Here is a 26,333-nt window from a genome sequence, read left to right on the forward strand (position 1 = left end):
GGGAGACGTAGCCTTGGATCTGAAGTGGCAATTCTTGGGTATCATCTGTCATTGGCATCCTAGTAGCAAGCAGCTAGCTAGTGTCGTGTCATCAAAACATCTGCTGGTCCCTCTTTCCCAGCAAACCTGACCCCAAGAGGACATATTCTCAGAAGGCCCAAGGGACCCTCCCAAATTTACCATCAATGAAGTGCCTGGGACCAAAACCCAGGCCTCTCAAGCCTGGAACTTTCCCAAGCACTGCAGACGTCAGGCGCTGTGAGTATGTGGCTTATTTTCACTCCCCCTCCAGGGCCCATCACCTTCCCAGCCTAGTGCCGAGACTGATCTCTGCAAACTGTTTTCTTAGAATCTGTATCAACAGTGGCTACGAAAATGTCCCAGTCCCCTCTTTACACACTACCAGGAAGCATGGAGAAAACACGTGGGCCCAGATGCAGATGACGGTTAGCGTCTGGTTTTATCTGCTTCATTCTGTGTTCCATTTTATGTCCCTGTCCTCATTTGAAGTTAGGAATGAAGGCAAGTTAGAAACCAATCAATTAGAATCCACTGCTTAGGGAGAGCGCTGGCCGGAAAGAAACGTTTGCAGGCAGCCAAGATGCAGCCTGGGGGGCTAGGAAGCAAGGTGCTGGAGTTGGGAACTTGGGTGCTGATTTGGTTTCCTTAAAGTGACTGATAATTGAGAGAGGAGATGTGTGAAGGGGTGTGCTTAAAGAAAAAACACATCTGTTTACTACCTTCAAGCCATTCCCATGGTAGATCTTACAAGCCAGGGCCTGAACGAACTCTGCTGCCCAGCACCAATGATTTAGAACCAGGTGACACATGACAGCTGAAAGCCCTCCCTCTTCTCACCTTGCGTGGACCTCATTTTTATACCTAGGGCAGGTGGGAAAGTCAAGACAATGCCTAGGATGGCGCCCACCGTGGGGGAGGAGAAGAGAGGTCCTGCCAGTGTGTCAGCTCTTTAATATCATTGCAAAATTCACCTAGGATGCCCCTCTCGTGTCCAGGACAAAGTCACTAGTTTAGCCTATTAAGTGTCTGCTCTTGTCCCCAGGTTCGGGGACTGATTGTACATCTTTGTCACCCCGGCCACCCCAGGTGGTACCGGGCTTGACACGTGACAAGTGCATGCCAAGTGCTTGCATAAATGCGTGCCTGGGTAACAGGATGATGAGGACAGGAGATGCTGTCCAGGAGAGAGGAGCAGAGAGGGGACTCAGGTTTTATCAGGTCCTGCTTGTCACTTGCTAGCAGTTCTTGGGACCCTGTCTGATTTAGGCTTCTCCAGAAACAGATGCCAGGAGTCCGGTGCAAGAGGCCACTTGGGAGGTGAGCCCAGGAAACACCTACAGGGAGGTGACAGTGAGAAGGGGAAGGACGGCAGCCAGCCATGGTGGCTGCTATATCTGACCCTGGAGCTCAGGGCCGTAGTACAGGCTGGCACCTGAGAGGCACTGGCAGGGAGAGTTAGGTGTCATATCAACTTGTCACAGCTGGTGAACTGGAGTGTTACTTCCCAGGCCAGAGAGGCAACGGGTGCCGGAAGCATCTGTCATAAGCAATTGCTTTCTTCCATGGGATCACGGTGACTGACCTTGCCCCTAGTCAGACTCACTGCACCTATACCTTCTGGGGTCCCATCAGGAGCCCACAGCGCTCTCTCTCTCTCCTACACAGAGGAAGCACGAGGGGTCTGGAGAGATGGTGCCATCAGCGATACACACAGAACCTGAGCTTTAGCTCTAGAGCCCACATTGAAAAAAATAAAAAAGCAGGGTGTGATGGTACATGCACATAAATGTATATGCATTGTACCCATAGGAACATACATGCACACCTTCACACATCACACACACGTCTCTCACAAACATTTATGGACCAGCATTTCTAGAGCTCTGAGTGTGCCAAGTACTCTGCTGTGGCCACTGGCTGAGGGTGACGTAGTGGAGAGGAGCTGAGGACCCCACGGCAAGGTCCATGGCATTCTGCTTTGTCTCAGATGGAGTCTAAGGAGTCTGTGACAGGGGAGGGAGGGGACCATGAAGAAACTGCAGGCTACTTACTCAGCGTGCCTGTCTCCAGGGTTAGCCGGAGAAAGAGCACCTGTCTGGCCCACCTGGAGGAGCCACCAGAGGGACAGAGATAAGAAAACAAGTCTCAAGTGAAAAACTGGACCTGGGGGAAGGAGGGGTGCTCAAGCAGGGGTGGGGCAAGGGGTCAGAAAACCCAGGCTGAGTAGCGGTGGATGAAGGCAGAGGTGGGTGGGCCAGAGCTCAGAACTGCAGGGGTAGGGAAAGGGCCTGAAAGGTCACCAGGCCAGCCACTGTGGGGCGGGGACAAGAACTCCTAGGTTATGGTTATGGTGACTGGTGTGCTCAGGCACCTCTCAAACAAGAGCAGTGTAACAACAGAAATCTCAGCTCCAGGTTTGTCACAGCCTTGAAGCTATCATGAGTCTCAAGCTGAGGCAGACGCTTCCGCTAGCACTAAGGATGGGGCTGTGGGTGCCGTTCACAATGGTCCTGGAGTCGCAGAGATGGCTGGGGAGAGTGCAGACAGGGAGGAGAGGGGTGAGGATAGATCTTGAGGGTCATGAGGGCCAGAGTCTGAGGAATGACCCAGGCTTGTGAAGAGTCAGAAGCCAGGAAGGAGTTGAGGATAGAAGTGCTTGCTGGAGGAGCAGCAAGGAGAGTGTACACCGCCCTTTATCAATTGACCCTCAGTCGTCTGAATTCAGAGATCCCGAGCTCTGCGAGTGCAGAGGATGAAGGCATTCGGAGCCAGACAAGTGGGTGTGTCCGTCCAGGGTCCAGCTGGGGAAAGCAGTCAGGGATGGGAGCTTGCAGAATCCAGGGGCTTCAGGGAGAAGGCAGAGCTCCTGTGGTATGGAAGGTGGAGAGAGATGGGCTAGGCCTTAGGGAGATACTTGGATCCTCGGGAGATGGACTGGCCTAGAGGGGGGAAAGCTTGAGCCAAAGGGAAATTCCAGCAGAGGTGTGGTTAGGACCGCTCAAGGCCCCCACGGATGTTCTGGTCAGCACTGCTACAGGCATGTGCTAATGGAGGTTCTAAGGCCAGGCCCCAAGGAGCCTGAGGGAGGACGTTTGGGAGGAAGCCAACTTTCACTCATTCAGACATTTTATTAAACATGCCTTCAGAACTTGAGATATGCTCTAGGACAAAGTGGATGCAGAGCTGACATTCTGGCAGGGGATGAAGACCAGAAGCAATCACTGTGCTAATCCTTGGAGCCAGACTGTGGCAGGTGTGCTAGAGAAAGCAAGGGCTGGGATGTGAGGGGGAGCTGGCTGGGGCAGACCAGGTCACAGGAAGAGAAGACAGTATCCTAGAGAAAGTGTAGAGGGGCCTGGGAGGGTGCCATGGATAGGGAGAGCAGCCACGGCTGAAGTCTGAGCTTGGAGACTCATCAGAGCAACTGAGCCTGAGGCCCTGCAGGATGGGAGCAAGGTAAGAAATGAGGGTTGGAGAGGGGCAGAGAAAGTGGGGTCCCTCTAGCTTCTCTGCTCTGAGGAGAATGGACAGAACCAGGAAGACCAGTCGGTTGCAGTGACCCAGGGGAGAGGGAATGGCCCTGGGACCAGGCCGTGCCAGCAGGGTTCAGAGTCTAGACAGCAGCCTGCTGTGTGCACTTTTGAGCAAGTCAGGTGCTGATGGGTGTTGTCCTGGGGAAGGACAGGGACAGAACAAGGAGCAAAGAGAAGGGCTGCAGGCAATAAGAGGAGATATTAGGGTGGTCCAAGTCGGTGGAACCAAGTAAGACCTTCCTGCTAAAACAGGTCAGTTTTGTCATAGCTTGAACTAAGCACCCAGTGTGTCATCTGGTGGTGGTACAGTCAAAAGGCAGAAGTTGCTTCCACATCCACTAGGTGGGGACATCAGGGACCCCAACTGAGCCTAAAAAAATCTGCCACTACTGTTAAGCACTAGAAATGGGGTGTCACAGTCTGGGTTGGATCCAGTTGCATCTCTGAGCCCAGGGACTAGCATCTGTAGAGCTGCCGTCCAAGCCTGGCCCAGGGCAGAGTCCCATGTCACCCCAGAGGGTAATAGTTTCTGGGGACACAAGAAGAGATTTCAAGAATGCCTGTGCGTCAGTTACTTTTCTTCCCAAGAATCCTACAAGGAAAGAGAGAAAGAGCTTATTTGGACCCAGACTTTGAGGGGACACAGCCCATCAGATGCAGGGTCTGGGCCATGAAGCAGCTGTCAAGAAGCAGAGAAATGTAAGTGTCGGTATTGGGCTCATCTTTCATGTGTTCATACCCCAGCCCATGGGATGGTGCCTGCCCCCATCTTGGGTGGGTCTAACCTCATCAGTTAACCTTTTCTAGAAACACCTTCCTAGACACACCCAGAGGTAGGTTTCCATGGTGATCTAAGTGATCAAGTTGGCAGTGAAGATGAACCACAGCAGCCTGGGAGCATCATAGCCAGAGTGTAGTCGGAAGAAAACCAACAGTGAAGAATGGAAGGGAAACAGTGGCATGGCGGGAGGAAGGACAGTGAGGGCGCTCAGGCTTGGGGTGCCCAAGGCAATGAGGCACCTGCTTCCTGCTAAGAAGGATGGAGAGGGGAAGAGAAGAAAAATGCATAACCCCCAATTCTTGTAAGTTTCTTTGGTCAAGTTTCAAATAAAAGTAAAGTCTGGATGTCCAGTGGGAGGCCATCACAGATGTTCAAGGGTCCCTCTCAGCTCTGCCCTCACCAATCAGCATCCACTGACCACCCACTGTGGGCCGGACGCTGGGGTAGGAGGTGGAGGTCTAGGAGGCCCTGAGGAGGGGCTCAGCTCCAAGTGAGAGGCAAGGAACATCTCCGAGTAAGCCGGTCTTTGACTAAACTGTCTTGTGAAGTCCAGGGAGAGTGTGCCAGGCAGAGGGGAACATAGGCAAAATCCCGGAAAGGAACAGCCTCAGGTTTTGGGAAACTCACAGGTCATGCCACTGGGCACTGTAAGCCATGGGGGAGGGTGGCTCACAGGAGAGGAAGGCAGAGAGTAAGACGGGAGAGCCAGCACCAATTCAGTCTGGGTCCTTAAACCATGGTTCACATGGCACAGATTGGGGCCTCTTCAAAGTACTGTGGAGAGCCATTAAAGAGACTTGCGGCCACGAGGATGACCTGAAGGAACCTTCCTCTTTAGATGATCGTTGGCAGTGAGTGGGGAGTGGGGGAGGGGAAGGGATAAGGCTAGTTACGACGCTACTACTTCATCCAGGTGGTAGACTAGAGCTGGACTGCGATGACTCAGAGCAAAGTGACAGTTCCCAGATGAATTCTGGAGAGAATCATGAGACCAAGCATTGCACGAGGGTGATCCATCTCTCTGGGATGGAAGGAGGCCAAGCCCCTGACCGTTTGTGTGTCTGTTTCAGGGGCCTCACTGTGGCAACCATCTCTTTCTAAGATTATGCTGAGATGCTGGCTTGGTTTGCAGCTCGGTTTCTTAGGACTTGATTTATACTGCCCTCCCGTTCATCTCTCTAAATATGGCCAAGCTGCACGCAGGGATGTCATCTGCTAGCCCCTGGGGCCTTGCTGGAGTTTACCAGAACCAGTTGTGCCTTGGCAGTGGCATCTGTGCCCCTCTCTGTCCCGTCCAGAAGGAACCCAGTGTAAGCTCACGTCTTGGGCCAGACTGTCTGGGAAGCTCTGGCATGCGGTATCTAAACTGTAGTCTGTCAGGGACAGAGAGGGGTGGTGAACACAGTCCTTTCTGGACGCCTCTCTGCCAGGGCACCTCCCATGTTGGGAAACTGACACTGGGCACAGAAGATCAACTAGAAATACCTTACCTGAACTCTGGGGCAGGGGAGTGGAGTCCTTGCTATTCCTGGCAGGCCCTCTTCTATCTCCCTCCTGTTCTCAGTTCCTTCCTCACACTCTTTGTATTCCAAGTTCACTTGAACCGCAGTCTCAGGAGCAGTGCTCACCTCCTTCCCTCTCCTCGCTCTCTCTTGAGCTGGCTTTCCTGCAAGTGGGTCTCCCTCAGGTGGCAAAGCACCATCTAGGTGTGCGTGGCAATGCAGGCATGGTGAGCTCCGGTATTTGGGTTGAAGGACGAATGAATGCCCTGGGCACAGTGGGCAGGAGCCAGAGATATAGGAAGTGCCGTTCTTCACAAAGTGTGGGTCCCCAACCCAACCAGCTCAGCCATGGGCATTGACTTTAGCTTGGTCAGAGGACAGGAAGGTGTTTAGCAGCTTCCTGTTCTGCTCTGCGCTTGTGGGCACTGTCTCACGCTGGACTCATGTGGCCCATGGTGCTTTCATGGGTGACTTTGTTTTTCATCAGTCATCCATCCTGTCTGGTTCGTTCTATAGGTAGAGCTGAGATGAATGGTTCGGATGTATGTGAGGGAAAAGGGGTTGCTCCCAGGAGGAAGTAGTAAGGAAGTAAGAGAAATGGACCAGAACAGATGGAACCTTTGGAGCCAGGATGTGGTTTCAGTAGGACACTCCAAGTGAGCCCACAGGAAGTGTGAAGGGGAACACACAGGAAATTGATATTGGCTGCCTCAGATCAGGGAACTGGGGCCCCATACTGTGTTCCCCACATTCTTCTGACTAAAGACCCTCCAGTGAACACACTGTCTTCTTCCTGTTCTTGGCTCAGACATGGCAAGATCCAATGGCACCAAGATCTGCCAAATTCTTCTTACTATTTTTGAGACTTAAATAATGCCCCCCTTATTCTCCCTTTCGTTCCTTTCCCCTCCATGCTGCTGAGCTCCTGCTTCCACCGAGATGGAGCCCATTGCTCCTATATGCTAACCTCCCCTCAGAGTCCCCAGAGCAGGAAGCATGACAGCTCCCCCACGGGGCCTTAAACACAGACGAATGGCTGCCTGAAATCCCATCCCGGCCTCCCTCCCGAAGCCAGGACCTGGATTCCTTTACAGTCAGAAATACACAAAGGATTTTCTTCTCATCTCTGAGAACATTCTGGGCCGTGTAGCAGCAAAGCAGTTTATCTTCCTAGTCACCGCTAAAATGCTTTCCGCAGCCATAAGCCCTGTGGGATTAACCAGCTCTGCCGTTTCCACACAAACTGCCCCTCTCTGTGGAAGGGTAGGAGTGAGGGCGTGTGCTGATGGGAATGAACGGCGCTGTTTCTGAGCCTTTGGGTAACAAAACTAACCCCCTTTCCTTCCTTTCCTTCCTCTCCTTCCTAACACACATCCCGTAACCCATCCATCTTCCCCTCGGGAGTTCTCACCCTCTCTGCTAGCATTGGGAGTTCTGTTACTGTTGAGGAAGCTTCTAGAGACTTCTCCACAAGGGAAGTGACTTAAATGGAAGCAATGTTTCGCAAAGCCATGATAAAAAGATTAGAGTTGAGGCCATCTTTGGCAAGAAGCCTCTGGAAGATATGCAGAACAGAGGTGTAATGCATCTAATTTAGGCTGCTGTGTGAGTGGGAGACTGGGAGGGGAGGGGGGAGACAGCAGGTCAGGTGGGAGGCTGTTGTGGCAGAGACAAACTTTAGGAGGAAGTACATGGCTTACTGTTGGCTCACAAGGAGGGAGGTGACAGGAAGGACCCTTCTTTGGGGTTGGAGCAGCTGCTGAGTTCATTGTCTTGTGTGAACTCTGAGCCTCCTCCCTGCACCCTGTGAGTAGAGATGCCAAGCCACAGTTGAACACAGGCCAGGAGCCAGACATCGGTTGGGTCTGGAGCTAGAAGTGTGGAGTTGAAACTCCAGCTGGAATTGAAACAGTGGGGCTGGGTTGCTGTTTGAGGGAGAATGAAGAGGGACAGGCCCAGCCCTGAAGGCTAGTAAACCACAGCCTCGGGACCGAGGATACAGCAGCTCCTCCTTCAGGATGGCAGTGCCTTTCCTTTAGTCCCCAAGAGATGCATTAAAGTTCAGCCCCCGAGTCTGTGGCTGGGTCCTCACCCTTAAGAAGGACTGTTTGGAAGCCATATTAGAAACAACACCCGACGCCTAGCCTGTCACACCCAGTGTTTCGAAAGAGAGAAGAGTCTTGAACTGTCAGTTACATTAAAATCCGGCTCCTCTAGTCTCTGTACAAAGACTGCAGTTCATGACGCTACCTGGAAGTGTGAGCCGAGGCCCAGAGCAGAGCTGGTAAGGAGACACAGATGTTTGAGGCAATGCAGGGTCAGGATGGGTAGGGACGAAGAGGGCAGAGAGGCATGGAAGGGTGGGAGACGGCTCACCAGGAACCAGAGGCTTGGGTTTTACAAAGAGCAATGCCATGTGTATAGTATAGGTGAAGTGGCAATGCCAGGCTGTCCGGCGTCCAGTAATATCTCTGCCACAGATCTGTGGTTTTCCACGGGCAGGGAGGGGAGTTAAGAATGCAGAGAACCCAACTTTGCTTGACTGTGGGTACCAAACTCCCTTTTAGGTTCGGAAGTTGCAGGTAACAGGCTGAGGTGCCCTCTACCTGAAGACAGTTTCAGGAGGATTTAGATGAACTGTGGCGTATCCCTGGCCCTCTATGCCAGCTCTTAGGAAAAGACCACAAAGAATGGTTCCGCTCACACTGATTCAGAAGTATATTCTGCAGAGCAGATATTGTAACACCAGCGTCCTCAGTGTGTGCGGTGTGGCTGTAAACACATACATTTGGAAGGATTCACAGGAAAGGGGCGAGCCTTCTGGACTAGAAAGTTCTAGAAACATCCAGATGCCGGCCAGTGAGGGAGGGGCTGGGTTACAGTGGAGGCTGCCTCAATGATGGGGAACTGGATACAAGCTAGTAGTCGTGGGACAGGGCTTTGTTTATGCCTGGCAACTGGTTTCCTTTCCTTTAAGTTAAAGAATGTGTTCTTTGGCAATTTCATCCACACGTATAATATATTTCAAATGCACTCAGGTCCAGCTTCCTTCTTATCCTCCTCTCGCTCCCTCTGAGCCTCCCCCTCCTTCCTAACACCCCTCAGCTTTTGTGTCTTTCTGTTTTGATGGTCCTCTGGGTTCCTTGCTTGAGCATGGGTGTAGGGCGCAGTGATTTGTAGGCGTACAGGCAATGCAGAAGCTGGATTCTGCAGCCAGTGAACACGGCTTGCCTCTGAAGCATCACCCCATCTACGAGAGACGATCTTCACCTCTGAGCCCCTTTAATGTCCCTGTCACAGGAAAATGATGGAGCAGTTGATTATGGTGACCTATGAGGCCAGCTGTCAGGAAAAGTAAAGAGCAGATGGCAGGACCGGGCTGGTCAGGGACTTAATGTCATTTAGATTTTAGACTGAGGTGCTCGGGGGAGTCCGTGATGACCCTGAATTAAAGAGGAAGAACTCCTTGTATACTCCCAGCAGGGCTGGCTGCATAGATTACCGGGAGACCGCTGAGTATACCCAAGGCCATGGGTTCAATCCCCACTACCAGAAAGGAAGAAAAATCTTTTGAGTGGAGTGTGATGGCACATGCCTGTAATCCCAACACTTGGGAGGCAGGGGCAGGAGGATCAGCAGTTCAGGGCCATCCTAAGCTACATAATGAGTTGGAGGCTAACCTGGGTTACACAAGATCCTTTAAAAAGAAATCACTTCTCTGTTTCTCTCTTGCCAAGCATTTCAGTTTTCTTTGCTGTCACTCTTGAGGGCCACAGTATGAATGAAGCAAACTTGACCTTCCCAGAGTCCTGCCGACTGCGATTGGTGCCCACAGAGGCCAGAAGAGAGCTTCAGATCCGGAGCTATAGTCACAGGCGATTGTGAGTCACCTGACTGGGTGCTGGGAATCAAACTCATGTCCTCTGTGAAATCAGCTAGCACTCTTAACTGCTGAGCCATCTCTCCAACCCCTCATCTGCTCTTGGAAGGAGTAGGTGAGAGATTAGATGTCGGGGACACTCCTCATGGAAGTCAGAAACCCGAGACCAGGGTCTCTCAGGCAGTGCTCAAATCCACTAATCAAGCCGAGGCAAGGCGTCTTCACTAAAGTCCAGTACCCATGGTCATGTCTGGCTCTCCGTAGTGTGTGGTAGAGAGCCGGGACTTTGGGGTCAGGTGGCCTAGAGTCCTAGCTCTGCCGTTGACTTTCCTCATTAGTTTGCTCGAGGGGGGGGGGGGGCGGGAGAGGAGAGTCTCTCAGTGACCTGGAACTTGCCAAGTAGATGAGGCTGGCTGGCCAGTAAGTCCCAGGGATCCTCCTGTCTTTAACTCCCCAGTGCTGGGATTTTAAACACCCATCACCCCTCCTGGCTCTTTCATGCCAGTGCTGGGGCTGGCGCTCTGGTCCTCCTGCTTACCACGCAGGCACTTCATGGACAAGCCAGCTTCTCAGCTCCCTGTCACTATATCATTATTCGGCAAGTGTAACGTTTTCTGAAACCTTGGCAATTTGCTTGCTTCTCAGCGCATGACAGGAAACCAATAAACACTTGTGACAGCACAGACACAGCCCGGTGCATCCCTCCGGTGGCACTTCCTGGCCTTTAGCACGAGCATAAGCAGTGTTGCCTGCGACTTTGTATATGCTGCGATCACGACTTCCTCATATGATGGGAAAGAATCTGGTTCACATTATAGAGCTAAATTATCCCGGAGGTTGGTTGGTACAATTGAGAATTGTGCTGTCTGGGGGAGGACCTGTTTGGAATGAGCCAGTGTTACCTAACTCTGTTAGGCGAGGCCTGGTCTCAGCCGCCTGGACCTTCTGCCTGGGGGAGATGGCAAGGTTTTGGGTGGGTCGAGGAAAAGCACGCCTTGGTTAATGTCCCCCACCCCACCTTCTTCCAGAGTAAAAGGCACATGTGACTAGTGTCTGTTCCCTGCTCCCGAGTTTCCCTGTGACCCTTGCCAACAATGAGAAAGGCCAAAGGCCACTATTTCCTACCCCGACCCCTAGGCCTCCTGGCCCAGAATGAATGAGTTTCTTGTTCTCAGATTTAGAATGAATTAGACCAGGGGTAGCAGAGGCACAGCACCCCCTGCCTTGGCAGAGAGGATTATGGGTATTGTGGAAAGAATGCCCAGGCTTCTTTCTGAATCCTGTTAGCCTCTCAGTAGCTGGGGGTCATTCCGAAGGCAATGGGCTCAGAACCTCAGAGTGTCCTGTGGGAAGGCTATCAAATTGGCTGCCTTCGATTAGCCAGGTCTGGTGCATTGCACACCAGGGGCCTGAATCTGGCCTTCTCATTGGATGCTGACTGTTGGATGAACCAGCCTCTGCACTGAAGTCCGGAGTTGGGACAGAGCTCTGGAAGAGTTCCCAGAAACAGACAGATGATCTTCACAGTTGGGGAACAGCTGCCATTGTCGTCTAGGGAGCAGAGGCCAGAGACACCCCCAGACACTGAAAAACCTCAAGGCAGCCTGAGGTTGTGATGAAGTTGGGGATGTTGGCCTAACTCCGTGGTGTCACTCTCATTGGGCCTTGGGGAGCCAGGGAGATGCAGTGACTTAGAAAACTTCAGAGTTTCGATGACAGTACCAGAACCCAGGTGGTGGGGTGGGGTGGCCTTGATCTTTAGAAGAAACTGCATGTCTGAGTAGGGGAAAGGTCCAGGAAGATGCTTGTTGCCAGGGAGACCTTTTATACAGTCTCAGCATCACTATGCTTTGGACAAGCCAGGGACAGAGGAGTCATCTGTGCGTGTTGCAGTAGCAGGATCTTCATGGCCTTGGGCCTGGTCAGTGTCACTACAGTGGTCTGTCTGCCCATCATGAAAGGCTTCACTATTGTCTCAAAGGCATAATGAGTCCAGGCACCCCACTCACCCTGCCACGTGTGTGCCACATGTGGGGTTGGATAGTCCATGGCTCCTAGCTGGCACATCAGAGCCGAAGTATTGGGAGGATGGACCACCCCACTATACCCAGTGGGAGCAGCAGAAGCTTTCCCACGTAGAAGTCTGACTGTCACTTTCCTCATGGCTCTGTGACTTTGCCTCTCTGAATCTTTGGAGTCTTCCTTTTCCTTATCTGGAAAACGGAGCTGATTGCCTTCTGCAATGCTCTTCTGATGGAGGAAGAATCTGAAAATGAAAGAAAAATGTAAGAAACACACACTTTAACCACACCAGATGCCACTGGTGGCATAGGAAACCCATCTCATTCTTCCCTTTTGCTTTTGGTAGGGTAAGTAAAGTAGCTATTGAGCCATTTAGAAAGGGGACTCCTGTGCTTGTAACTCTGGCCCAGTGCCATTCAAGCATCCAACAAACTCCCATCATAACGGTCAGGGTGGTGCCTGTGTCACAGGGTAGCCAGTCCCCCCATGGCTGCTGAGTACTTGACAAAGGGCAAGTGTCACTGGGGAACTAAATGCCAGGTTTTACCTTTTCATGTGTGTGTGTGTGCGCGCGCGCATGCATATGTGTGTGTATATATGTGTATGCCTGTGTGTGTGTGCCTGTTCACCTATGTGTGCCTGTGTATGCCTGTTTGTGTGTGTATGTGTATGCCTGTCTGTGTGTACACATGCATGCGTGTGTGCCTGTGTGTGCATGCATGTGTGTGCCTGCATGTACGTGTGTGAGTGTGTGCACCTGTCTGTACATGTGCATGTGTACATGCATGTGTCTCTGTGTGTTTGTGTGTGTGTGTGTGCCTGTGTGTGTGCGTGCATTTGAAGGTCAGAGGTTGGTCTTAGATGGCATTCCTCAGGCACTATCCACCTGGGTTTTTTGGGGGTGGTAGTTATTTATTTGTTTAGATAGGGACTCAACTGTAAGCTAGACAGGCTGGCTAGGAGCCCCACAGAGCCACCTGTCTCTGTCCCCTTAGGGCTAGGATTACAGAGCTTGCGCCACCAGCTTTGTCATGCAGACTCTGGGCATCAGACCTGAGTCTTCACACTTGCTCTCAGGCTCTTTATTGACTGAGCCATCTCTACAGCCCTTACAATACCGATCGTTTAAATCAAGCTGCAGTAGTCACATGTGGATGATAGCTACTGTATTGGACAGCGTGCCCCTGGACAGCCAGCATGAATACTTGTACTTTTAAGTGTGGTTTTGTCACAAAGCTTCATTCATGTCAGTTTCTTCCATTAAACAAAGGCCCGATGAGCATCAGGAACTTTCTCAGCATGTTGTGCTGTGCGGCCTCAACCACGACAGAACTGATTCGAGCGTCACCTAACAGAGACTTTTAAACAAGACTTAGGCTCTGGCCAGAGAATTAGTCAAGGGCAGGAGGTTCTGGGAGCGAATCGTCCAGAACACAGAGTTCATGTGCACCTTCTTGGGATAGAGTTTCATCTTCTAAGGCTGCCAGGGACTGTCAACCCATGGTGACCTCATGTCTGAGTGTCTTGACGTGTAACTTGTCCTTGGAACCTCTCATGAGGATTTTACAAGCAGGTGTTTCCAGGGGAGACTGTGGGGCCATGCAGGAAGTGGGAGGGCATGAGAGTTAGAGCGCCAAGCCTGGCTGCATGTCCACAACTGGTGTCACCTGCCAGGCACTGGTTGAAGATGCCATTTGAGACTGAAATCCCCAGGCTCCTTGTTCTGTGGTCCGCCTCTCTAGCAGCCTGACTTGGTGCCACAAAGAAAGTCTGCAGCCCTGGGCCAGCGACATCCAGAGCAGAGTCTCTGCATCTTTGCCCATACTGGAAGGTACTCTCCTCCAGCCTCCCAGGGAAGCTTCTCACTGCTTCTGTGGGTGAGAACTTGGGGGCTGTGAAATGAGCTCTGGCTGAGGGGTGACTGAGCAGGTAGGATTTCCCAAGTCGAGGTGCAAACTTAACTCCACTGTCTGTCCGTCCGTCTCTCTGCTGTGCTTCACTGCTTCTCACGTTGTCACTCTTAAGCTTTCTAGAAAAGAGAGAGCCCCATGCCACAAACCTAGAGATTACACTAGGAAATTGGTGTGACATTTGGGAAAATAATAAAATCGAAGAACCAGAGAGCTCACATTTACAATGCAAATGAGATGTAACTTTCAGTGCAGGCTCAGGTTCCGTTAAGATGGCTAAAGAACCGGAGGTCAAAATGGTATCCCTTACAGGTAAGCAAACTTTTGCCAAAGGCCACACAGTAGATATTTCGGTCTTTGCCAGCATGTAGTCCCTCACACAACTATTCAGCCCACTTCATGTGTACGTCTGTGTTCCATGAAAACCTTGTTTATAAAACAAGCCATGGACCAGAGTCTGTCTTCAGACCAGATTAATCGCCACTGATCCAAGGTGAGCCTGAAACTTTCTTTTAAATTATTAACTGTATAGACAGAACTGCTTCTACTAACCTGGGCATTCACAAGGCCTCCATCATGGGACCATGATGAAGGGCAAAGCCATCTAGCATCTACTGATACTGAGTGCAGAGGTCCTGCTGGGCATTTACTGTAGATAAAAGAACGTGTCCCCATCCTTGGGCCACAAGCTTCTCTCAAGCTAAAATGAGTTCCCTGTGCTCAGTCAACTCCCAATGGTCCCATGCCATGCCATGACTACCTGTTTGTTTTACGGTGTTTGCCTCTTAGACACTGACACTGAGAGGTGTCTGGATGAGGTTGGGGCCCCAGCCTGCATTTTCTTGATGTTACTGGTGTTATGAGAGCAAAGCCCATCCCAGTGCACTGCACACTGCAGAGTGGATCAATGAGGACGGGCAAGGAGATCCACTCAGTAGGTCACCCAGAGCGTTCTAGATATGGGACCTCACTGTCACTTCTGGGCAGGTCTGTGCTGTCCCAGAGCTGACAAACGTTGACCCTCTGTGCTATGCTGCGTTGCAGCCTTGTTGGGGCCAGCAGGCATGGCAGATTTGAGAAGAGGACCAGAGCAGACAGGAAAAGGTTGGGCCGGGCTCCCAGAGTAGCAAATCTTTATTTTTGTGAATGTAACAAAGAGGGCTATTTGGGCGAGAAACAAGGGAGGTCGTGTTGCTCAGTCCCCACAGAAGCAAAATTAATTAATTATACCAGCCTGTGGTCCACTGTTCCCGGCTCTTGCCCAGACCTCCCTGGGATCTTTTCCTCACCCAGGAGAAGCTGTTGTTGCCCCCACCAGAGAGGCCTGGACTTGATTCATAATTTGCCTTTCCTAATTAGACCCAGGGATGAAGGAGACGATTATTAATAATGTATCCGGGTTTTTAAGTGCCCCACAGGAGCCGAGCCTTGAGAAATGGTGTTCTTGATGATAAACAGCCACACCGCCACCACACTGGGCTCTGTGCCCAGACACTGGGCAGAAAGACATTAGAGGAGAGAGTGGTCCATGGAGCATGGGCTGCTGGCTGGAGTCACAGATGGAAGAGTCGAGAGCCCTTCGACTGAAGATGTGTGTGTGTGTGTGTGTGTGTGTGTGTGTGTGTGTGTGTGTGTCTGTGTTGGGGGAGAGGCATCCAGCCTGCCTTTGCCATCCAAGGCTCATCCAGATAGGACCTTTCTTTAGGGTTGCCTCCTTGGCCATTCCAGGTAGGTCTAAGGTTCAACATCTCCTGAGAGGGGGCCCCTGATTCTCACAGTGGCAGCAGCTTCCCTTTCCCCCCAGTCCTGGCTCCTCAGTTTCTCTAAATCATCTCCCAGCAGTCTCCATACCTGTCGGCTTGCTTTCTTGTATTGGGGTCACGGGTTCAAATCTGCCTAGGTTCCAATTCTGAGATAATGCCACCAGGTTCTGTGCCATGATTTCCTCGGTTGTCAGACCTTGTCTTTGTTCCCTAGAAGCACCCACACTCGGCACTCACTGCATCCTAACCCGGCGGACAGAGCCAGCACAGCATCTCCGCATCCCCCACCTATGTAGTGAAAGGTTGCCCGAGCTAGGCGCATGACCTTGAACTTTGGGTTCATGACCTCAAGTCTCTTGGAGTTTTTCTCACTCCTGCCTTTACTACATCAGCGGTCATTCACTCTTCTAGACAACCGGTGCGCAACCTGCCACTTGCCCCTGGCACACTCAATACTGTGCCCTGGCTTCACCTCTCTTCCTTGAAATGATTGACACATTCAGAAAGGGGCACCCAGCCGGGCTCTAGCGACATCACCCCTGCTGTTTAAGCATCCAGCCTACCTTTCCGAAACAGTAGGGCTCCATCTGAGACGGAGGCAGAGGCTCCTGATCTAGTATGTGGGGAGGGTCTTCCTCTGGCTGGCTCAGGGGCCTTAATCTTCTCCCTCTCTCCTAGAACACATCCAATGAATTCTCTTTCTCCCCCCCCCCCCCCACATATGTCCTGCCACACACCTGAAAATCCTCCTCTGGTCACCACTCCCCCACTGTCTGTGGCTCCATGGGACCCTTTCCTTTGGCAACAAGCCCTGTGTCCTGCTGTCGGCATCTCATTCCCACACAGCCCCTCTTCTAGAGCCCCCACAGGCTTCCTTCTTCCACCTTCCAAAGCCTCCTCGGCACCTTAGCCGCCAGTTCTCATTTCATTGTACTTAATGGTCAGCTGCCCCCGGCACGGCCAATGTCATCTTGCTGCATGAGGTTCTCGCTTGGCCCACTTCCTGGCTTCTCTCTCCTTGCCCGGCCCTCTGCTTTTGGTCTCCTAGTGTTGAGGTATCCAGGGCTCAGGCCTCACCCATCTCAGTTCTGCCTGCAGTTTCTTGCTTGCTCAGCTCCCCCAGTCTCGGGGACAGGTGCTGGCAAACACCTGCTGCTGAGCCCCATGTCTGAACTCAGACCCAGTTGTTGGCTGGCCAGCTTCCTCAGAGTGTTATAGGAATTGACCTCCATGCCCTGCTCCATTCTCCCTGTTCGCAGACAGAATTCATTCTCCCCATGCTCAGGGTTCCTACCCACTCTCCTGTCTCATGCGCTTCTCTGAATGGGTCCTCTTCTCATCAGCTGTGCCACTAACCTCCAGGCTGCGGCACAATCACAGCTCTGCTGGGCCTCAGGTTCCCTTGCAGTTCCCCAACCTATGCACGCGCACACGCGTGCACACACACATGCACACACACATCAAGACCTTCCAGTACCACCTCACTTCTTATTCCTTCTCCCAGCCTCCAGACCTCACACAGTCTCCTCTAGTCTCTCCATCCCTGTCTCCAAACATTCCGAGCTGAAGCTCACTGTAGACCTTCTGCTTGGCCCTCTCCCTAGACACTTTCATGACAAACTCCGCTGCCAAATCCCAGTCTTTGTTCAAGTGCCACCCTCACGAATGGCTTGGGTGTCCTAACATTGAGACCCACTGTTCGCACCCCACCCATTATGCTACTCTGACTTAAAGCAAAGGGGACACAGTGGTATCTGAGGTGAAGTCATTTGGCAAGACCTGCAGGACCCAGAAGCCTCTTGAACTAGAGGCTAAGGCCTAGGATGACCAGTACTGAGACCATGAAAACCTACCTCTGCTAGGCTCTATGAAGGATGGTCTACAGGAAGACACCTAGGAAGGTAGGAAGGAGACAGGCATCTGCGCTAGCTGTCTGTGGATCTTCTCTAATCCTGGTACCTTCTTGGAGGAGGTTCTGTGGCTTCTCCCAAGTTACAGTGGGTGGAAGAGATAAAGTCTAACATACCCAGTGGCTTGCCCAACTCAGAGCCCAGACTTCAAGGCCAACTCCCGATTCAAAGCTACTGTGGATAATCACTGCCCTGAACTGAGCAATGGGCACTTGGGGAGCATGAGCCTCTGGATGTGAGGAAGATGGGATCACCTGAGCTGGTCAGAGGTCAGGAGGTGACTGATGGCTGTGAAACTACTCAGAGAAAGGGGCCCAGAAGGGGGAATGTCTGGTGTGGGGTTGAAACTGAATAAGAGCAACTCCTGGTGAGACTGAGGAGGACACCTCACTGTTAGATGTCTCCAGCCTGGGCCAGGCCAGCGGTGCAGGCCAGTGGTGCTCATCCTGGAGAGGCTGTATGCACGGGGACGCTGAGAAGACACTGGAGGCAGAGACATGGCTTTTAGGGCTACGCTGAGCGTAGGGCCAGGGTTCTGAGCATCCCAGCGAAGGTCTAGCCTGTCATCCCCTGTGTTTTCCAGCCCCATATAGTCCTGGTGGCACACTGACACCCACCCCCTTCAGATCCTGAACAAGTCTTTATTCATATCAGTGTGGCCACCCTCCTGGTCCAGTTGTCTGCAGCAATCAGGAGCACCTTGGTGACTAGGAATGTAGAGGGGGGCTTCCATCAGGGCTGCAGGAGGGCTGGTGGGCACAAGATAGAGTAGGCATGGCATTACCTGTCTACATATTGCCCCCAACATAGGCAGGCACCTCGGATCCTAATAAAGTGTTCTTGTCACTAGGGACAGCCCTAGCAATTCCAGCTACGAGGCATGGGTTCCAGAGCGCACAAGCACCAAAGCCTTGTGGCCTATCTGTGGTTTCAAGTCTAGCCCTGGAGAGAAGTGAGGGACAGTTCCACCCCCACACTGACCCTGAGACGTCCACGGGTGGTGGACACCCTGGCACAGGCTTCCCCATGGATACCCAGTGTCTGTGAATGGCTAGCAGTTGCTGAGAGTTCCTTGTGTCCCTAGACAATGGAGCTCTATGTGAGGCAGGCCATGAGAGAGAGGTGGTGTTTCTCCCCCACACCTCCTTCCTTAGTGGACATTGGGTCTGTGTCAAACTGCCCAACAGTGCCAGGGCTTTGGGCACCGAGGCAGGGGAAGAGCTGGGAACTCGCGATGGAACTTCTGAGCAAGCATGCTGTTTGCACTGGGGCCAGGTCAGAAAGGGGGGCTCAGACTGTGACATTACTGTGCAGCCCTGGGCAGGTCCCCCAGCACTCCAAGCTTCAGTCTCCTCTAAGGGATTGTGAGACAGATCCTGCCACCACTCAGATCTTTAACATAGCCCATAGCTCCTCACTCAAACCACACAGGACCAGGGCAGGGACAAGTTGTTATGTGCTGTGTCCCTGTGTCCTTAAATCTTTCTTTGAGGAGCAGGACAGCTTCCTCACCACCCCTGTGGTGCTGCAAGGGAGAGTACGGGGAGGAGCATCATCCAAAAGACCAACTGTGCTGTCAAATTGTCCCTTCAAACTGGACTCCATCACCTCTAACTGGTGGTGCTGCCAAGGTCATGTAAACCCAAGACGATGGTTTGGGGCCCAGCCTAGCCATTGCCTGAGGTATAACTCAGAAGTATGTTCAGGGTCCTTATCCCTGGAGAGAGCAGGGGACTGACCTCCACGGGACCTAGACAAGCCAGTACTGGCCTGATTTGTCGTCGCTTGTGAGCCACCCATGGGCCTGAGCTGCTCCAGAAGCTGGAAACAGGAAAGTCAGGGAGGGAGACCCTCCTCACCTTAGCATAGCCAGGGTGATGAAGGCCAGTTAGGCCTACAACCCTTTCAGTTCCCAGGGACTTCTCCGCAGACCCCTGAGGCAGCCTGCGCATGAGTCACCAAGGACTTTGAAACCGAGGAGAGATGTCTAATGATATCTCCAAGGCCTGTGGTGTCCCAGTGGTGCCCAGCATTCAGGCTGGGCCTACGCGCAGGGTGCCTCTGAAGAGAGCCGCACACAGGGTTGAGAGGCAGAGCACCAGCCACAGCTGTGACTCAAGATGGGAAATGACGATGCACCCCCACCATGCGTGTGCTGTGGGGGAGGTGGGGTGGTCTGAGGTCGACTTTGGTTCTCGTCTTTAATAAGCTTCATTAATCTGCCTGTCCTGTCACTACACATCCCCCAACTCTGGAGTTACAGATGTGCCCCGCCATTGTAGCTTTCACGCGGGTGCTGGGGAACCAGCTCAAGTCCCCATTCTGGTGCAGCAAGTGCTTCACCAACCAACCCACCGCCCTAGCAGGATTGCTCCCAGACCTCTGAAAGCCCCTGTGATAGCATCCCGTGTACTAGAAGGAAGGCCTATGGGCAAACCTATGAGAACCTGGATTGAGATTAGCCTCTGAGAATGTCTGTGAGGGGTTGTCTTGATTGTGAAGACTGACATGGGCAGCCCCATTCTAATTGTGAGCAGGACCATTCTGAGCAGGGGATCCTGGTCTGTGCAATGTGGAGAAAGGGTGAACTAAGAGCTAGATCTCTGCTCTTGACTGTGGATGTATGTGACTCATTTTCTTTTCTTTTCTTTCTTTCTTTCTTTCTTTTTTTTTTTTGTTTGTTTGGTTGGTTTTTCGAGACAGGGTTTCTCTGTAGCTTTGGAGCCTGTCCTGGAACTAGCTCTTATAGATCAGGCTGGCCTCGAACTCACAGAGATCTGTCTGCCTCTGCTCCCGAGTGCTGGGATTAAAGGCGTGATGACTCATTTTCTTAAATTCCAGCCACTGTGACTTTCCCGCCATGATGGACTGCACCTTGAGCTGTGAGCTGAAATAAACCTTGCTCCTTTGAGTTGTTTTTGTTTGGGTATCTTTGTCATAGCAACAGGAAACAAAACTAAGACAGCTGCTTTAGTTCCTTCCTGCTTCATCTGGTTCCCTCCCATTAGGTCTGGGAATAACTGGCTCTCTCGGGCTACCTCTTAGTAAGTATTGAATTGACTGCAAGAGCTGTCACCAGGTCCCTGGCTTTGCGGTCTCAATTTCCACACTGCTAACAGGAATAAATCAACCAGGCACTTTGGTGTCTGGTTGTGTGTCTTGAAGTCTGTGAGCCCCCCCCCCCCCCAGGGGGCGGTTCTGGTCTTCTCTGTCTCCTTAATACCCATTCAGTGGGTGCATCTGATGTACCACCCCTACTTGCTTCTTTTTCAGGCTTCTGTGGGGTCTGCTGAGCCCACTTGCCGCGTGTGTAACCGATGTTCTTAAAGCACCTCTGCTTTCCATTGACTTCTACTCTTCTCAGAACTTCTGAGGGCAGGGGCCACCTCTGTCCTGGGCACTGCCTGGATTCCTCCCTCCCATGCTGCTCTAGAAATTCCTTGAGACCAAAAGCTGGGATTACTGTCCACCACCATCATCGTCATCCTCATTGCCACCACCATCATAACCTTAGTCATAGTCCTCGTTGTCATCATAGTGAGTTAGCATCCAAGGCAACAGGCTTCGTTGTGGCTTTTCATACATCTCTGCCATTACACTTTGTTCTCATTCATCCTCCCCTCACTCTTTCCGTCTCCTTCCTGCCTCCCAATAGTCTTGCCTTCTGCTTTGACACCACATGTATCTCACCATCATCTCCTTCCCCCACTCCTCCCTTATGAGTCATCTTTTCCTCTCATCCTCTTCCTGCTTTCACAGACTACACTCATGCATGTGTCCACCACACACACACAGACATACACTCACACACATACTCACTCTCACACACTCATACATACTCACTCACACACAGACACACACAGACACACACAGACAGACACACACAAACTCACACACAGACATACACTCTCACACACTCATACATACTCACTCTCACACACACACAGACAGACACACACAGACACACACAAACTCACACACAGACATACACTCACACACATACTCACTCTCACACACTCATACATACTCACTCACACACACAGACACACACAGACAGACACACACAGACACACACAAACTCACACACAGACATACACTAACACACAGATATACACTCACACACATTCACACACACTCATACACAGACATACACTAACACACAGATATACACTCACACACATTCACACACTCATACACACAAACACTCACACACACAGACAGACACACACAAACTCACACAGACACACACAAACTCACATACATACTCACTCTCACACACACATACTCTTGAATCTTAATTGGGCATCTGAGAGAAAACACCATTTGTCTTTCTGAATCTGGTTTATTTCAATTACTAATCTCTGATTTCATCCTTTTTTCCCCCTGATGTAAACATTTCATATCTCTTTAGAGATGAAAAAAGTTCCATTGTGTGTATGGGCCACATTTTCTTTGTCCATTCTTTATCCGTCTGTTGATGGATGTCGAGGTTGGTTCCATTTCTTAGCTAATGTGAGTAGTCTAACCACGAACACGGATGTATAAGCGTGTCCATGACAGGAGTACCCAGGGATGCTGCTGTGTTATAGGATTTCTATGCTCAGGTTTCTGAGAAGCATCCATGCTGATTCCTGTAGTGGCTGCACCCACTCACACTCCCAGCAACGGGATTGTGGTTCTTCTTTCCCTAAATCCTCGCTGGAATTTGCTGGTATTTGTTTTCTTGGTGATAGCCATTCAGATGGGTATGAGAAAGAATCTCAAAATCATTTTAATTTCCATTTCCTTGATGGCTCAGGCTGTCGAGCACCTTTTCAAGTGTTTATTGGCCACTTGTGTTTCTTTGGAGAACTCTCTATTTAGCTCATGGATCCATTTATTGATCGAGTGATTTGTCTATCTATTTTGTTCTGTTCTTTATGCAGTCTGGATAATAATCCCATTTGATGGGTAGTCGGTGAAGATTTTCAGCAACATCTCTTTGCTCTGATGATTGTCTCCTTGCTGTGCAGAGATTTTTTAATGCCATAATGATCTCAACAGTCAGTTTTTGGGATTATTTCCTGGACTCGGAGTCCCTTTCGGAAAGTCCTGGTCTGTGCCTACGTCTTGAAACATCTTCCTCTAATGGTTTCAGAACTCCAGATCTTAAATTATTTAAGGACTACTGTCTTGTTCCCTTTGCCCATTGTTTCATATATTTAGAATGTTCTGGATGTGTTAGGAGAGTCAGTCAAATCCACTCCTTTACCCCTTGTTGCCTAGAAGCAGAATTCCTAAAGCCTTTAACCATGGTGTCCAGCGCCTGGCCCAAACTGGGTATTCTCAGCCCTTTAAGCATGGGCTGACTATAAAGAATGAGGCTCTCTTGACACAGCAGACTTGAGCCTGGGCCCCTTTCCAGTGCCCTTCTGGCTGCCTGTCTCATCATCTGCCCAGGGTCAGGAGAGTTGACTGCTATGTCAGCTTCACTGAGACTCAGGAAATGGTGACATGACCCCTGAGGTTTCCTGACAGTTCCTGCCTTCTGTCATATTCAAAGGGAATGACAGAGACTGAGGCAGCTCTTTCCTGGTGCTTGACACTCCCGTCTGGCTACCTGCCTGTCACCCAAGATTACCAACTCAGTGTGCAGGTTGCCCTTCCCTTGCCTATTGGCAGTCAGTGTGTGTGTCGCTTCTTTGGGAGATTGCCGGCTCCTCATGCAAGAAGATCAGGTCTTAGTCAGCTTTATAACCATCCCTGGGCAGCTGGCACCAGGTCTGGCAGAGGACAGCTTGTGTCTGATTCATCTCTGTACCCCCAGCTCCTAGCAGTGGGCACTGAGCATGCTCAATTCATATCCAGGGGAGCGCATGCATGAATGAACACTATCAGGAAGCCGTCTCTCAATGTGAGCCTCTAGCCTGCCCACATAGTGAGTGTCTATGATGTCTGGAGAGGTATTGAGGGAAATTGAGGCAGTAACCAGGTTAGTGGGCAGCTCCAAGATCTTGAGGTCCCCACTCCAGCCCTCTCATAAGTTGCTCCAATGTTTATTTTCTTTCCTGAAACGGTAGCGCCCAGGCTCCAGCTCAGGCATTCCCTAATCAACTCGAGCAAGGGTAAATACGAATACCATCTTCGAATCTATTGCTGGCTTTGTGGCAAAAATCCATGCTTCATGCCACCAGGTCTCTTGATACCTCCTCTTCACAGGCAGTGTTTCTGCCTTGGGGTGCTGCCTTCCACACATACAGTGTTCATCGTCATCTACTGCATCCCACGGGGCTTCAGACAGAAGGGCACACAACCAGAGCCAGCTGCTTCCGGTACCAGTGTTTAGAATAAAGACCATAAAATGAAAAGTTCCACCCAGCTAGCAGAGTGTGAGGGAAAGAGACCCTGCCAAATTCCAGACTGAGCTCTGCAACCTGTCATGTGGATGCGATTTCTAAGGAGGGCTCAAACTTAGATGTACCTCTGCTAATACCCCTAGCTGAATCATTCCCTCTGGTTACCAAAGAGAGCAACTTCCCCCGACCCAAATGCTCTGGGACATTCCAAGGTATAACCTCTCACTGAGACCACACACAGGAAGACTGCAGCTGCAACAGGCTGGGTGGAATGGCCCTGGGGATGTGTCCAGACAGGTCAGGGCCTGGGGCAAAGTTGCAGAAGTGGAAAAATAGCTTTCTCCTCCACAAAAAAGAAGGGCAAACCTTTGTGGGCGCTGGAGGCTGCAGCTATGGGCAGGGTACTAAAGCTAAAGTCACCCTGGGAAGACTCAGCAGTGCTCCCAAAGGAGAAGATTGGGTACAGTGGAGTCACACACCTTTAATCCCAAGATTTGGGAGACAGAGGCAGATGGATCTCTATGAGTTCAAGGCCACCCTGGGCTATAAAAGATCACTGCTGAAACAGATCCAGGTATTGGTGGCTCACACCTTTAATCCCAGTATTAGGGAGTCACACCGCTTTAATCCCAGCACTGAAGGGGAATATAAAACCGGAGGAGACAGAGGCTCAGGGCTCAGGCTGCGGTCACCCAGCCTTGGTAGAGGTAAGACTTCTCCATGGTTTGGCTGTTTTGCTTTTCTGATCTTCAGCTTGAACCCCAATATCTGTCTGTTATTATTCAAACTACAGTTTGGAGTTTGATGTTATCAACAGTCATTGAATGAGCTCATGGGTGGAAACATGATACCCAAGCATCCTGCTGGCTCTCCGGCACTATTCAGTGTCTGTGTGGTGACTGATACCTAAGACCAGCTCCTTCCAGCTGACAGAGCCTGGTAGTGTCCTCATCCAGTATCGCTGGTTTTGCGATGATCTGTGGAGAACTGAAGTCCACTTGGGACCTTGTATAGGTGGAGACCACTCTTTCATTTCCCAGCTGCCCAGACCAGAAAAACCACACAAAAACTGTATTAATTACAACACTGGCCTATTCACTCAGGTTTCTCATTAACTAGCTCTTACATCTTAAAATAACCCATTTCTATTATTTTATATATTGCCATGGGGCTGTGGCTTACTGGATAAGGTTCTGGTGACTGTCTCCTTCGGCAGCTACATGGCATCTCTCTTATTCCACCTACTCTCTATATCTCTTCCAGGCTGTCTATATTCTTCCCTGCTATAGGCTGAAACAGCTTCTTTATTAATCAATGGTAATAAAACATATTCACAGCATACAGAGGGTAATACCCCACATCAACTGTGTGTTTGCTAATGGGCGTCTGGATCCCCCAGGAGTCAGAGAATGAGGGGGACTGTGTGTTTGTTAATGGGCAGTCTAGATCCTCCAGGAGTCAGAGAATGAGGGGGACTGTGTGTTTGTTAATGGGCAGTCTGGATACCCTAGGAGTCTGAAAATGTTTTTCTGGATCCCAGGATGTGTTCACTCCCTTCTAGTTCCACTTCTCCTTCTTGGTTCTGCCTGGGAGCATACCAGAGCGTAAACATCTGGGAAAGACGTCTAGGTGTTTGCTTATGATATTAATCGTATACACACACTTTACCCAAGAGGAATATGAAACTGTCTAAACAAAAGATTTTTTCACAGATGTTTATTACAGCTTTTCCTAGAGACCTAGAATCTGCCAACAGCCTAGGAGCCCATTAGCAGGAACATGTGTGTGTGGCGCTGGGGGGCAGATACCACATGCCAACAAAAAAGGGAGAACTGCTAAACTACATAGCGACCTGGGCGAATCCCCAACACTGCTAAACAAATAAAGCAAATGTAAAAGGAAACAAGAATGTGCTTATCACGTGATTTGGTTTATATGAATGCTAGGAACAAGCCAATCTTATCTATTATTTTAGCAATCATTAGCATGGTTGCCCCAGGTTAGGGATTACTGAGGAAGACACTCAAGGATACTTTAAATTATTGGGAATAACGGGTGTGGCTTCTGCTGGTATAGACATCTGTCACAGCTGCCAGGTGTTCCTTTGACAGGAGGGGATCCCCCCTGCCCCGCCCGACATATCCCGGTGTCCTTGAAGCATCTTCAACTGATTGCTGCCTCCTTCAGAGCACCTTGTTGAGGGGGCAGAGCTGGGGACACAGTTTTGACTCTTGTGCAGATCTTCGCATGTACTGATTGAGTAGCACTGTCTGTGTGGTCTGTCTACTCCTCTCCTCCCTCAGCCTTCCTCTGCTCTCTGCCTCTCTCCCCTCCCCTCCCTTAGCCCTTTTGTAATACCCAGGGCTTTCTTTTCTCTGTCCTGTCTGGTTCTGCCCAGGCCTCTGGGATCCGGCTGGGGCTCTCTCTTTGCTTTACTCTCAGGGAACCAAACAGTCTCTTGAGGCCTGTACTCTGGTAGGTGAGCACCAATACTGCCCAGACCTACGAGGGAACAGGTTTACCCTAAAGACTGCTCCAGGAGAGAGTGGGGACCAGAGGAGTCAGAAGCTGCGATGGTCACACACCTTCCCATGTTCTGGCCCCGTCCATGCACAGTGAGAATGTTATTGGTAGCATCACCTGGGCCCGATCCAGGCAAGAAGAGTGAGCATCTCA

At 51.0% G+C, this 26,333-nt stretch overlaps 1 protein-coding gene across 4 annotated transcripts in view; it reads left to right on the forward strand.

The window, feature by feature from the left end:
• Prima1 (proline rich membrane anchor 1) overlaps window positions 1–26,333 on the forward strand; it is a 58,137-nt gene that overhangs the window by 20,454 nt on the left and 11,350 nt on the right. The window lies entirely within an intron of this gene.

Source organism: Microtus pennsylvanicus, chromosome 14 (assembly GCF_037038515.1).
Source record: "Microtus pennsylvanicus isolate mMicPen1 chromosome 14, mMicPen1.hap1, whole genome shotgun sequence".
Taxonomy (NCBI): domain Eukaryota; kingdom Metazoa; phylum Chordata; class Mammalia; order Rodentia; family Cricetidae; genus Microtus; species Microtus pennsylvanicus.